This window comes from Coregonus lavaretus, assembly GCF_964263955.1.
Source record: "Coregonus lavaretus genome assembly, chromosome: 39".
Taxonomy (NCBI): domain Eukaryota; kingdom Metazoa; phylum Chordata; class Actinopteri; order Salmoniformes; family Salmonidae; genus Coregonus; species Coregonus lavaretus.
In genome coordinates, this window is record NC_140026.1 from 1,959,957 (window position 1) to 1,973,665 (window position 13,709).

General features: G+C 46.3%; 1 long non-coding RNA gene across 1 annotated transcript; it reads right to left on the minus strand.

The window, feature by feature from the left end:
* Positions 1 to 128: 128 nt before the first annotated feature.
* Positions 129 to 12,033, minus strand: LOC311112716. The gene is made up of 2 exons (XR_014610899.1): positions 11,950 to 12,033; positions 129 to 1,131 (listed from the first exon to the last, which is right to left on the minus strand). It is a non-coding gene; the product is annotated as an uncharacterized lncRNA (long non-coding RNA).
* Positions 12,034 to 13,709: the final 1,676 nt, after the last annotated feature.

Genomic DNA, 13,709 nt, shown 5'->3' on the forward strand with positions numbered 1-13,709 from the left:
ATTTATTCCCTATTTATTCATTTATATAGGATGCCATTTGGGACGCTGCTTATTCCATTGCAGCAGGAAGAAGTGCTTAAACTTTTATTTATTTATTTTTGAAACAGAAAAAAGGCAATGGACTAATAATACAGCAACGTTTTATTAAATGTATAGAAAATGCAAAACAACTATCTGGAATAACATCTATCTGTACAGGAATAACATATTTCAGAGGAGATCTAAAGAAAATATGGCCAGCATCCCAAATGACACACAATGGGGGCAAATCAAAAGTAGTGCACTAAATAGGGGATAGGGTGCCATTTGGAACACAGCAGTCCAGAAGGCACCAATATCACAGAGAAAAAAAGACACTTGACCAAAAAAAAAAGAAAAGAAAAGGTTCAACGATAGCTAGATAGTCCCACAAATCAGACGATTAAAATACCAGATCAGAATCAGAAATCCACTAAACAAAAAATAAACACAATCTCAAAAAATAACGAGCCATATCAGCCAATCAAATCTCACAAATCTGTATTGGGGGCGTTCCTTAGCACGCTAGAGTAGCCCGCCTCTTTGCCATTGGATTGCTGTTGATTGTAGTGGAAGCCCCTCCCCCGGCCCCTCCCATTCTGTCCTTTGGAAGCGCCGTACCCCTGGTAGTCTCCTCTGCCTTCCTGCCTCCTGTCCCCTCGCTCCCGGAAACCGTCCCTGTTATCTCTCCTCTCCCCTCCTCGGTAACCTCCTCCCCCCCGTCTCTCCCCCCTCCAACGGTTCTCTCTATACCCTCTAGCTCCCCCTCCTCCTCCTCCCTCCTCGTGTCCTCCCCTCCCCCTCCTCCTCTGTAGGAGCGACTGTAGAACAACGTTCCGTTCTGAGGGTGGGGTCATTAGGGCCGAGCCCCTCCCCTCCCTCCCAGTCTCCGTCCAATGAAGTTTCGCCGCTTGGAGTCACTAAATGTGAAGTCACCACCCCCTCGCTCCAGCTCCCCGTCGTCATCTCGTTGGTCATTTTCATGTTGAACTCTGCCCCCGTCTGAGTCATGGGGGCGTCACCCGCGCCCTGCGTCGCCATGCCGACAGATACATTCTTGAACATGGCCTCGGCACTTACTGTTGTCAGGTGACCCTCTGGGACCCATGTGACCTGAGAGAGGAGAGGAGAGGGGTAGAGAGAGGAGAGGGTAGAGAGGTAGAGGGGGGGGGGTTAGAGAGAGAGAGGGGGGTGGGAGAGGGGGGGGTAGAGAGAGAGGAGAGGGGGGTAGAGAGAGGAGAGAGGGGGGTAGAGAGAGGGGGTAGAGAGAGGAGAGGGGGGGTAGAGAGAGAGGAGAGAGGGGGGGTAGAGAGAGGAGAGAGAGGGGGGTAGAGAGAGAGGGGGTAGAGAGAGGAGAGAGGGGGGTAGAGAGAGGAGAGAGGGGGGTAGAGAGAGAGGAGAGAGAGGGGGGGTAGAGAGAGGAGAGAGGGGGTAGAGAGAGGAGAGAGGGGTAGAGAGAGAGGGGGTAGAGAGAGGAGAGAGGGGGGTAGAGAGAGAGGGAGTAGAGAGAGGAGAGAAGGGGTAGAGAGAGAGGGGGTAGAGAGAGGGGTAGAGGGGGGGTAGAGAGAGGAGAGAGAGGGGGGGTAGAGAGAGGAGAGAGGGGGGTAGAGGGAGAGGGGGTAGAGAGAGGAGAGAGGGGGGTAGAGAGAGAGGGGTAGAGAGGGGGGTAGAGAGAGAGGAGAGAGGGGGTAGAGAGAGGGGGTAGAGAGAGGAGAGAGGGGGATAGAGAGAGAGGGGGTAGAGAGAGGGGTAGGGGGGGGTAGAGAGGAGAGGGGGGTAGAGAGAGAGGGGGGGGTAGAGAGAGGGAGAGGGGGGTAGAGAGAGGGAGAGGGGGTAGAGAGAGAGGAGAAGAGAGGGGGGTAGAGAGGGGGGGTAGAGAGAGGGGTAGAGTGAGAGGAGAGAGGGGGGTAGAGAGAGAGGAGAGAGAGGGTAGAGAGGGGGGTAGAGAGGGGGTAGAGAGAGAGGAGAGAGGGGGTAGAGAGAGAGGAGAGGGGTGGTTAGAGAGAGAGGAGAGATGGGGGTAGAAGAGAGGAGAGGGGGGGTGGTAGAGAGAGAGGAGAGAGGGGGTAGAGAGAGGGGGTAGAGAGAGGAGAGAGGGGATAGAGGAGTGGGGGTAGAGAGAAGGGTAGAGGGGGGGTAGAGAGGAGAGGGGGGGTAGAGAGAGAGGAGGGGGGGGGTAGAGAGAGAGGAGAGGGGGTAGAGAGAGAGAGGGGGTAGAGAGAGAGGAAGAGAGGGGGGTAGATGAGAGGGGTAGAGTGTGAGAGAGAGAGGGGTAGAGAGAGAGGAGAGGAGGGTGAGAGGGGGGGTAGAGAGGGGGGTAGAGAGAGAGGAGAGAGGGGGGTAAGAGAGAGAGGAGAGGGGGGGGTAGAGAGAGAGGAGAGATGGGGGTAGAAGAGAGGAGAGGGGGGTAGAGAGAGAGAGGAGAGATGGGGGTAGAGAGAGGAGAGGGGGTAGAGAGAGGAGAGGGGGGTAGAGAGAGAGGAGAGGGGGGTAGAGGAGGAGAGGGGGGGTAGAGAGAGAGGAGAGGGGGTAGAGAGAGGAGAGAGGGGGTTAGAGAGAGAGGAGGTAGAGAGAGAGGAGAGAGGGGGATAGAGAGAGAGGAGAGGGGGAGAGGGAGGGGGGGAGAGAGAGAGGAGAGAGAGAGAGAGGGGTAGAGAGGGGGGTAGAGAGAGGAGAGGGGGGTAGAGAGAGAGGAGAGAGGGGGTAGAGAGAGGGAGGGGGGGGTAGAGAGAGAGGAGAGAGGGGGGTAGAGAGAGAGGAGAGGGGGGGGTAGAGAGAGAGGAGGGTGGGTAGAGAGAGAGGAGAGGGGGGTAGAGAGAGAGGAGAGGGGGGGTAGAGAGAGGAGAGGGGGGGTAGAGAGAGGAGAGAGGGGGTAGAGAGAGAGGGGGGGGTAGAGAGAGAGGGGGGGTTGAGAGGGGGGTAGGAGGAGAGGGAGGGGGTGAGAGAGGAGAGAGGGGGGTAGAGAGGGGGGGTTAGAGAGAGAGGAGAGAGGGGAAGAGAGGAGAGGGGGTAGAGAGAGGAGGGGGGGTAGAGAGAGAGGGGGGGTAGAGAGGGGGGGTAGAGAGAGAGGGAGAGGGGGGTAGAGAGGGGTGGGTAGAGAGAGAGGAGAGAGGGGGAAGAGAGGAGAGGGGGGTAGAGAGAGAGGAGAGAGGGGGGTAGAGAGAGGAGAGGGGGGGGTAGAGAGAGGGAGGGGGGGTAGAGATAGGAGAGAGGGGGGTAGAGAGAGGGGAGTAGAGAGGGGGGGTAGAGAGAGGAGGGTAGAGAGAGAGGAGAGGGGGGGTAGAGAGAGAGGAGAGGGGGGTAGAGAGAGAGGGGAGGGGGTAGAGAGAGAGGAGAGAGGGGGGTAGAGAGAGAGGAGAGAGGGGTAGAGGGGGGTAGAGAGAGGAGAGGGGGGGGAGAGGGTAGAGTGGGGGGTAGAGAGGAGAGGGGGGGGAGAGGGTAGAGTGGGGGGTAGGAGAGGAGGGGGGGTAGAGGAGGAGAGGGGTAGAGAGAGGGGGGTAGAGAGAGGAGAGAGAGATTAGTTTAGCAACAATACAAAAATACAAATCAGAAACCCTCAATATCTATACACAGGGGTTAAAGCAACAACAACAAAAACCCATGACTGAAACTTAAGTCGATCTAGATCAATCGTCTGCGGGACCAAGTGAACTCCCCTCTCATTTAAGAAAGTCATGACCATAATGCTTTTAAGGAAGAGGATCATTTTGTACATGTTTTAAACGGCAAGCTTAACCAATTTTAGTCCCTAAAATTGAATTAATGAAAATAAAATGATACTGACACCATCTAAAATATAGGATGGACGTTTAGCCCGTGGGGCGCACCGATTGGTCTGTCTGATTGTTTAATAGCAACATTACATGGTAAAAATAGCAGCAGTGAAATTTCCACCCTGAGTGATAAAGTAGAGGCTTTGAATGACTTTACCAGCAGCTACAGTAAGCTACACACTGCCGTCTGAGTTAAAGCTGCTGTGGTGACTTTACCAGCAGCTACAGTAAGCTACACACTGCCGTCTGAGTTAAAGCTGCTGTGGTGACTTTACCAGCAGCTACAGTAAGCTACACACTGCCGTCTGAGTTAAAGCTGCTGTGGTGACTTTACCAGCAGCTACAGTAAGCTACACACTGCCGTCTGAGTTAAAGCTGCTGTGGTGACTTTACCAGCAGCTACAGTAAGCTACACACTGCCGCCTTAGTTAAAGCTGCTGTGGTGACTTTACCAGCAGCTACAGTAAGCTACACACTGCCGTCTGAGTTAAAGCTGCTGTGGTGACTTTACCAGCAGCTACAGTAAGCTACACACTGCCGTCTGAGTTAAAGCTGCTGTGGTGACTTTACCAGCAGCTACAGTAAGCTACACACTGCCGTCTGAGTTAAGCTGCTGTGGTGACTTTACCAGCAGCTACAGTAAGCTACACACTGCCGCCTGAGTTAAAGCTGCTGTGGTGACTTTACCAGCAGCTACAGTAAGCTACACACTGCCGCCTTAGTTAAAGCTGCTGTGGTGACTTTACCAGCAGCTACAGTAAGCTACACACTGCGCCCTTAGTTAAAGCTGCTGTGGTGACTTTACCAGCAGCTACAGTAAGCTACACACTGCCGTCTGAGTTAAAGCTGCTGTGGTGACTTTACCAGCAGCTACAGTAAGCTACACACTGCCGCCTGAGTTAAAGCTGCTGTGGTGACTTTACCAGCAGCTACAGTAAGCTACACACTGCCGCCTTAGTTAAAGCTGCTGTGGTGACTTTACCAGCAGCTACAGTAAGCTACACACTGCCGCCTGAGTTAAAGCTGCTGTGGTGACTTTACCAGCAGCTACAGTAAGCTACACACTGCCGCCTGAGTTAAAGCTGCTGTGGTGACTTTACCAGCAGCTACAGTAAGCTACACACTGCCGTCTGAGTTAAAGCTGCTGTGGTGACTTTACAGAAGCTACAGTAAGCTACACACTGCCGTCTGAGTTAAAGCTGCTGTGGTGACTTTACCAGCAGCTACAGTAAGCTACACACTGCCGTCTGAGTTAAAGCTGCTGTGGTGACTTTACCAGAAGCTACAGTAAGCTACACACTGCCGTCTGAGTTAAAGCTGCTGTGGTGACTTTACCAGCAGCTACAGTAAGCTACACACTGCCGTCTGAGTTAAAGCTGCTGTGGTGACTTTACCAGCAGCTACAGTAAGCTACACACTGCCGTCTGAGTAAAGCTGCTGTGGTGACTTTACCAGCAGCTACAGTAAGCTACACACTGCCGCCTTAGTTAAAGCTGCTGTGGTGACTTTACCAGCAGCTACAGTAAGCTACACACTGCCGCCTGAGTTAAAGCTGCTGTGGTGACTTTACCAGCAGCTACAGTAAGCTACACACTGCCGCCTGAGTTAAAGCTGCTGTGGTGACTTTACCAGCAGCTACAGTAAGCTACACACTGCCGTCTGAGTTAAAGCTGCTGTGGTGACTTTACCAGAAGCTACAGTAAGCTACACACTGCCGTCTGAGTTAAAGCTGCTGTGGTGACTTTACCAGCAGCTACAGTAAGCTACACACTGCCGTCTGAGTTAAAGCTGCTGTGGTGACTTTACCAGAAGCTACAGTAAGCTACACACTGCCGTCTGAGTTAAAGCTGCTGTGGTGACTTTACCAGCAGCTACAGTAAGCTACACACTGCCGTCTGAGTTAAAGCTGCTGTGGTGACTTTACCAGCAGCTACAGTAAGCTACACACTGCCGCCTGAGTTAAAGCTGCTGTGGTGACTTTACCAGCAGCTACAGTAAGTACACACTGCCGCCTGAGTTAAAGCTGCTGTGGTGACTTTACCAGCAGCTACAGTAAGCTACACACTGCCGTCTGAGTTAAAGCTGCTGTGGTGACTTTACCAGCAGCTACAGTAAGCTACACACGCGTCGTTGAGTTAAAGCTGCTGTGGTGACTTTACCAGCAGCTACAGTAAGCTACACACTGCCGCCTGAGTTAAAGCTGCTGTGGTGACTTTACCAGCAGCTACAGTAAGCTACACACTGCCGCCTTAGTTAAAGCTGCTGTGGTGACTTTACCAGCAGCTACAGTAAGCTACACACTGCCGCCTGAGTTAAAGCTGCTGTGGTGACTTTACCAGCAGCTACAGTAAGCTACACACTGCCGCCTGAGTTAAAGCTGCTGTGGTGACTTTACCAGCAGCTACAGTAAGCTACACACTGCCGTCTTAGTTAAAGCTGCTGTGGTGACTTTACCAGCAGCTACAGTAAGCTACACACTGCCGTCTGAGTTAAAGCTGCTGTGGTGACTTTACCAGCAGCTACAGTAAGCTACACACTGCCGTCTGAGTTAAAGCTGCTGTGGTGACTTTACCAGCAGCTACAGTAAGCTACACACTGCCGTCTGAGTTAAAGCTGCTGTGGTGACTTTACCAGCAGCTACAGTAAGCTACACACTGCCGTCTGAGTTAAAGCTGCTGTGGTGACTTTACCAGCAGCTACAGTAAGCTACACACTGCCGTCTGAGTTAAAGCTGCTGTGGTGACTTTACCAGCAGCTACAGTAAGCTACACACTGCCGTCTGAGTTAAAGCTGCTGTGGTGACTTTACCAGCAGCTACAGTAAGCTACACACTGCCGTCTGAGTTAAAGCTGCTGTGGTGACTTTACCAGCAGCTACAGTAAGCTACACACTGCCGTCTGAGTTAAAGCTGCTGTGGTGACTTTACCAGCAGCTACAGTAAGCTACACACTGCCGTCTGAGTTAAAGCTGCTGTGGTGACTTTACCAGCAGCTACAGTAAGCTACACACTGCTGTCTGAGTTAAAGCTGCTGTGGTGACTTTACCAGCAGCTACAGTAAGCTACACACTGCTGTCTGAGTTAAAGCTGCTGTGGTGACTTTACCAGAAGCTACAGTAAGCTACACACTGCCGTCTGAGTTAAAGCTGCTGTGGTGACTTTACCAGCAGCTACAGTAAGCTACACACTGCCGTCTGAGTTAAAGCTGCTGTGGTGACTTTACCAGAAGCTACAGTAAGCTACACACTGCCGTCTGAGTTAAAGCTGCTGTGGTGACTTTACCAGCAGCTACAGTAGCTACACACTGCCGTCTTAGTTAAAGCTGCTGTGGTGACTTTACCAGCAGCTACAGTAAGCAACACACTGCCGTCTTAGTTAAAGCTGCTGTGGTGACTTTACCAGCAGCTACAGTAAGCTACACACTGCCGTCTGAGTTAAAGCTGCTGTGGTGACTTTACCAGCAGCTACAGTAAGCTACACACTGCCGTCTGAGTTAAAGCTGCTGTGGTGACTTTACCAGCAGCTACAGTAAGCTACACACTGCCGCCTTAGTTAAAGCTGCTGTGGTGACTTTACCAGCAGCTACAGTAAGCTACACACTGCCGTCTGAGTTAAAGCTGCTGTGGTGACTTTACCAGCAGCTACAGTAAGCTACACACTGCCGCCTGAGTTAAAGCTGCTGTGGTGACTTTACCAGCAGCTACAGTAAGCTACACACTGCCGCCTTAGTTAAAGCTGCTGTGGTGACTTTACCAGCAGCTACAGTAAGCTACACACTGCCGTCTGAGTTAAAGCTGCTGTGGTGACTTTACCAGCAGCTACAGTAAGCTACACACTGCCGCCTGAGTTAAAGCTGCTGTGGTGACTTTACCAGCAGCTACAGTAAGCTACACACTGCCGTCTTAGTTAAAGCTGCTGTGGTGACTTTACCAGAAGCTACAGTAAGCTACACACTGCCGTCTGAGTTAAAGCTGCTGTGGTGACTTTACCAGCAGCTACAGTAAGCTACACACTGCCGCCTGAGTTAAAGCTGCTGTGGTGACTTTACCAGCAGCTACAGTAAGCTACACACTGCTGTCTGAGTTAAAGCTGCTGTGGTGACTTTACCAGCAGCTACAGTAAGCTACACACTGCTGTCTGAGTTAAAGCTGCTGTGGTGACTTTACCAGCAGCTACAGTAAGCTACACACTGCTGTCTGAGTTAAAGCTGCTGTGGTGACTTTACCAGCAGCTACAGTAAGCTACACACTGCTGTCTGAGTTAAAGCTGCTGTGGTGACTTTACCAGCAGCTACATTTACATTTACATTTTAGTCATTTAGCAGACGCTCTTAACCAGAGCGACTTACAGGAGCAGCTACAGTAAGCTACACACTGCTGTCTGAGTTAAAGCTGCTGTGGTGACTTTACCAGCAGCTACAGTAAGCTACACACTGCTGTCTGAGTTAAAGCTGCTGTGGTGACTTTACCAGCAGCTACAGTAAGCTACACACTGCTGTCTGAGTTAAAGCTGCTGTGGTGACTTTACCAGCAGCTACAGTAAGCTACACACTGCTGTCTGAGTTAAAGCTGCTGTGGTGACTTTACCAGCAGCTACAGTAAGCTACACACTGCTGTCTGAGTTAAAGCTGCTGTGGTGACTTTACCAGCAGCTACAGTAAGCTACACACTGCCGTCTGAGTTAAAGCTGCTGTGGTGATGCCCATTATAGACTATTTAATTCCCGTCTTCTGAACATTATCCACAATCATGCATGTCAGTTCAGTGCACACATCGTAACAGAAAATACAATATTTGAGAATTCATTGATATGGGAATATATGAACTCAGGATGTAAATAACATTACTGCACTAATGAATAAGACCCAACAAGATGTAAATAACGTTACTGCACTAATGAATAGGACCCAACAAGATGTAAATAACATTACTGCACTAATGAATAGGACCCAACAAGATGTAAATAACATTACTGCACTAATGAATAGGACCCAACAAGATGTAAATAACATTACTGCACTAATGAATAGGACCCAACAGGATGTAAATAACGTTACTGCACTAATGAATAGGACCCAACAAGATGTAAATAACGTTACTGCACTAATGAATAGACCCAACAAGATGTAAATAACATTACTGCACTAATGAATAGGACCCAACAAGATGTAAATAACATTACTGCACTAATGAATAGGACCCAACAAGATGTAAATAACATTACTGCACTAATGAATAGGACCCAACAAGATGTAAATAACATTACTGCACTAATGAATAGGACCCAACAAGATGTAAATAACATTACTGCACTAATGAATAGGACCCAACAACTCAGGATGTAAATAACATTACTGCACTAATGAATAGGACCCAACAACTCAGGATGTAAATAACATTACTGCACTAATGAATAAGACCCAACAACTCAGGATGTAAATAACATTACTGCACTAATGAATAGGACCCAACAACTCAGGATGTAAATAACATTACTGCACTAATGAATAGGACCCAACAACTCAGGATGTAAATAACATTACTGCACTAATGAATAGGACCCAACAACTCAGGATGTAAATAACATTACTGCACTAATGAATAGGACCCAACAACTCAGGATGTAAATAACATTACTGCACTAATGAATAGGACCCAACAACTCAGGATGTAAATAACGTTACTGCACTAATGAATAGGACCCAACAGGATGTAAATAACATTACTGCACTAATGAATAGGACCCAACAAGATGTAAATAACATTCCTGCACTAATGAATAGGACCCAACAATATGTAAATAACGTTACTGCACTAATGAATAGGACCCAACAAGATGTAAATAACGTTACTGCACTAATGAATAGGACCCAACAAGATGTAAATAACGTTACTGCACTAATGAATAGGACCCAACAAGATGTAAATAACGTTACTGCACTAATGAATAGGACCCAACAAGATGTAAATAACATTACTGCACTAATGAATAGGACCCAACAAGATGTAAATAACATCACTGCACTAATGAATAGGACCCAACAAGATGTAAATAACATCACTGCACTAATGAATAGGACCCAACAAGATGTAAATAACGTTACTGCACTAATGAATAGGACCCAACAAGATGTAAATAACATTACTGCACTAATGAATAGGACCCAACAAGATGTAAATAACGTTACTGCACTAATGAATAGGACCCAACAAGATGTAAATAACATTACTGCACTAATGAATAGGACCCAACAAGATGTAAATAACATAACTGCACTAATGAATAGGACCCAACAAGATGTAAATAACATCACTGCACTAATGAATAGGACCCAACAGGATGTAAATAACATTACTGCACTAATGAATAGGACCCAACAGGATGTAAATAACATTACTGCACTAATGAATAGGGCCCAACAAGATGTAAATAACGTTACTGCACTAATGAATAGGACCCAACAAGATGTAAATAACGTTACTGCACTAATGAATAGGACCCAACAAGATGTAAATAACGTTACTGCACTAATGAATAGGACCCAACAAGATGTAAATAACGTTACTGCACTAATGAATAGGACCCAACAACTCAGGATGTAAATAACATTACTGCACTAATGAATAGGACCCAACAACTCAGGATGTAAATAACATTACTGCACTAATGAATAGGACCCAACAACTCAGGATGTAAATAACATTACTGCACTAATGAATAGGACCCAACAACTCAGGATGTAAATAACATTACTGCACTAATGAATAGGACCCAACAAGATGTAAATAACATTACTGCACTAATGAATAGGACCCAACAAGATGTAAATAACGTTACTGCACTAATGAATAGGACCCAACAACTCAGGATGTAAATAACGTTACTGCACTAATGAATAGGACCCAACAAGATGTAAATAACGTTACTGCACTAATGAATAGGACCCAACAAGATGTAAATAACATTACTGCACTAATGAATAGGACCCAACAAGATGTAAATAACATTACTGCACTAATGAATAGGACCCAACAAGATGTAAATAACATTACTGCACTAATGAATAGGACCCAACAAGATGTAAATAACATTACTGCACTAATGAATAGGACCCAACAAGATGTAAATAACATTACTGCACTAATGAATAGGACCCAACAAGATGTAAATAACATTACAGTACTGCACTAATGAATAGGACCCAACAAGATGTAAATAACATTACTGCACTAATGAATAGGACCCAACAGGATGTAAATAACATTACTGCACTAATGAATAGGACCCAACAACTCAGGATGTAAATAACATTACTGCACTAATGAATAGGACCCAACAAGATGTAAATAACGTTACTGCACTAATGAATAGGACCCAACAAGATGTAAATAACATTACTGCACTAATGAATAGGACCCAACAAGATGTAAATAACATTACTGCACTAATGAATAGGACCCAACAAGATGTAAATAACATTACTGCACTAATGAATAGGACCCAACAAGATGTAAATAACATTACTGCACTAATGAATAGGACCCAACAAGATGTAAATAACATTACTGCACTAATGAATAGGACCCAACAAGATGTAAATAACATTACTGCACTAATGAATAGGACCCAACAAGATGTAAATAACATTACTGCACTAATGAATAGGACCCAACAAGATGTAAATAACATTACAGTACTGCACTAATGAATAGGACCCAACAAGATGTAAATAACATTACTGCACTAATGAATAGGACCCAACAGGATGTAAATAACATTACTGCACTAATGAATAGGACCCAACAAGATGTAAATAACGTTACTGCACTAATGAATAGGACCCAACAAGATGTAAATAACATTACTGCACTAATGAATAGGACCCAACAAGATGTAAATAACATTCCTGTGGTTTTGAGCAGATGGTATACAGCTACGGTCAAAAGTGACTTTTCGCAGCAGTTTAGAAGATTTAGGTTAAAGTTAGGAAAGGGGTAAGGTTTAGCTAAAATGCAAACATTCTCCCCGACCATGCACCTTTTACATCAATTTGGCATAAGATGTATCCCGTCTAACCATGACCCATGACCGCCCCATCAATTTGGCATAAGATGTATCCCGTCTAACCATGACCCATGACCGCCCCATCAAGACTTCTACCTGCTCAGTAGGAGGAAGAGTGCCAGACGTCTTCATGTCTCCCTGTCCTCCGTCTGTGAAGCCCGCAGGAACATTCTGTAGAGCTGAGACAATAAACCCAACATTAGAGCGCGACCAAACCGACCACTAAATCCTGGACATTTTGCTGATATCGTTGATTACGATAAATAACTTTAAAAAAGGGCCCTACTAGAGAAATGTAAGGCTTGAAATGAAATGAGTTTGCTAATATGGGTGATTGCTACAACATTCAAAGTAATCGTTTTAAGGGTCTTTTTATTTTATACTGTGGTGCACATAAATGTTATAAACATAATATTCTATTTATCAACATCATTCAGTCAATTTATATGAATTTTTGTTCATATCGCCCAGCTCTAAAAGTCTGTCCCCTCTCTCTGTTTAGTAACGGGAGAGAACGTGTTCAACTAAATCCTCTGTTTAGTAACGGGAGAGAACGTGTTCAACTAAATCCTCTCTGTTTAGTAACGGGAGAGAACGTGTTCAACTAAATCCTCTCTGTTAGTAACGGGAGAGAACGTGTTCAACTAAATCCTCTCTGTTAGTAACGGGAGAGAACGTGTTCAACTAAATCCTCTCTGTTTAGTAACGGGAGAGAACGTGTTCAACTAAATCCTCTCTGTTAGTAACGGGAGAGAACGTGTTCAACTAAATCCTCTCTGTTTAGTAACGGGAGAGAACGTGTTCAACTAAATCCTCTCTGTTAGTAACGGGAGAGAACGTGTTCAACTAAATCCTCTCTGTTTAGTAACGGGAGAGAACGTGTTCAACTAAATCCTCTCTGTTTAGTAACGGGAGAGAACGTGTTCAACTAAATCCTCTCTGTTTAGTAACGGGAGAGAACGTGTTCAACTAAATCCTCTCTGTTTAGTAACGGGAGAGAACGTGTTCAACTAAATCCTCTCTGTTAGTAACGGGAGAGAACGTGTTCAACTAAATCCTCTCTGTTAGTAACGGGAGAGAACGTGTTCAACTAAATCCTCTCTGTTTAGTAACGGGAGAGAACGTGTTCAACTAAATCCTCTCTGTTTAGTAACGGGAGAGAACGTGTTCAACTAAATCCTCTCTGTTTAGTAACGGGAGAGAACGTGTTCAACTAAATCCTCTCTGTTTAGTAACGGGAGAGAACGTGTTCAACTAAATCCTCTCTGTTTAGTAACGGGAGAGAACGTGTTCAACTAAATCCTCTCTGTTTAGTAACGGGAGAGAACGTGTTCAACTAAATCCTCTCTGTTTAGTAACGGGAGAGAACGTGTTCAACTAAATCCTCTCTGTTTAGTAACGGGAGAGAACGTGTTCAACTAAATCCTCTGTTTAGTAACGGGAGAGAACGTGTTCAACTAAATCCTCTCTGTTAGTAACGGGAGAGAACGTGTTCAACTAAATCCTCTCTGTTTAGTAACGGGAGAGAACGTGTTCAACTAAATCCTCTCTGTTTAGTAACGGGAGAGAACGTGTTCAACTAAATCCTCTCTGTTTAGTAACGGGAGAGAACGTGTTCAACTAAATCCTCTCTGTTAGTAACGGGAGAGAACGTGTTCAACTAAATCCTCTCTGTTTAGTAACGGGAGAGAACGTGTTCAACTAAATCCTCTCTGTTTAGTAACGGGAGTGAACGTGTTCAACTAAATCCTCTCTGTTTAGTAAAGGGAGAGAACGTGTTCAACTAAATCCTCTCTGTTTAGTAAAGGGAGAGGACGTGTTCCAACTCTAAATCTTTGCGTGAACAAGTAAAAAGA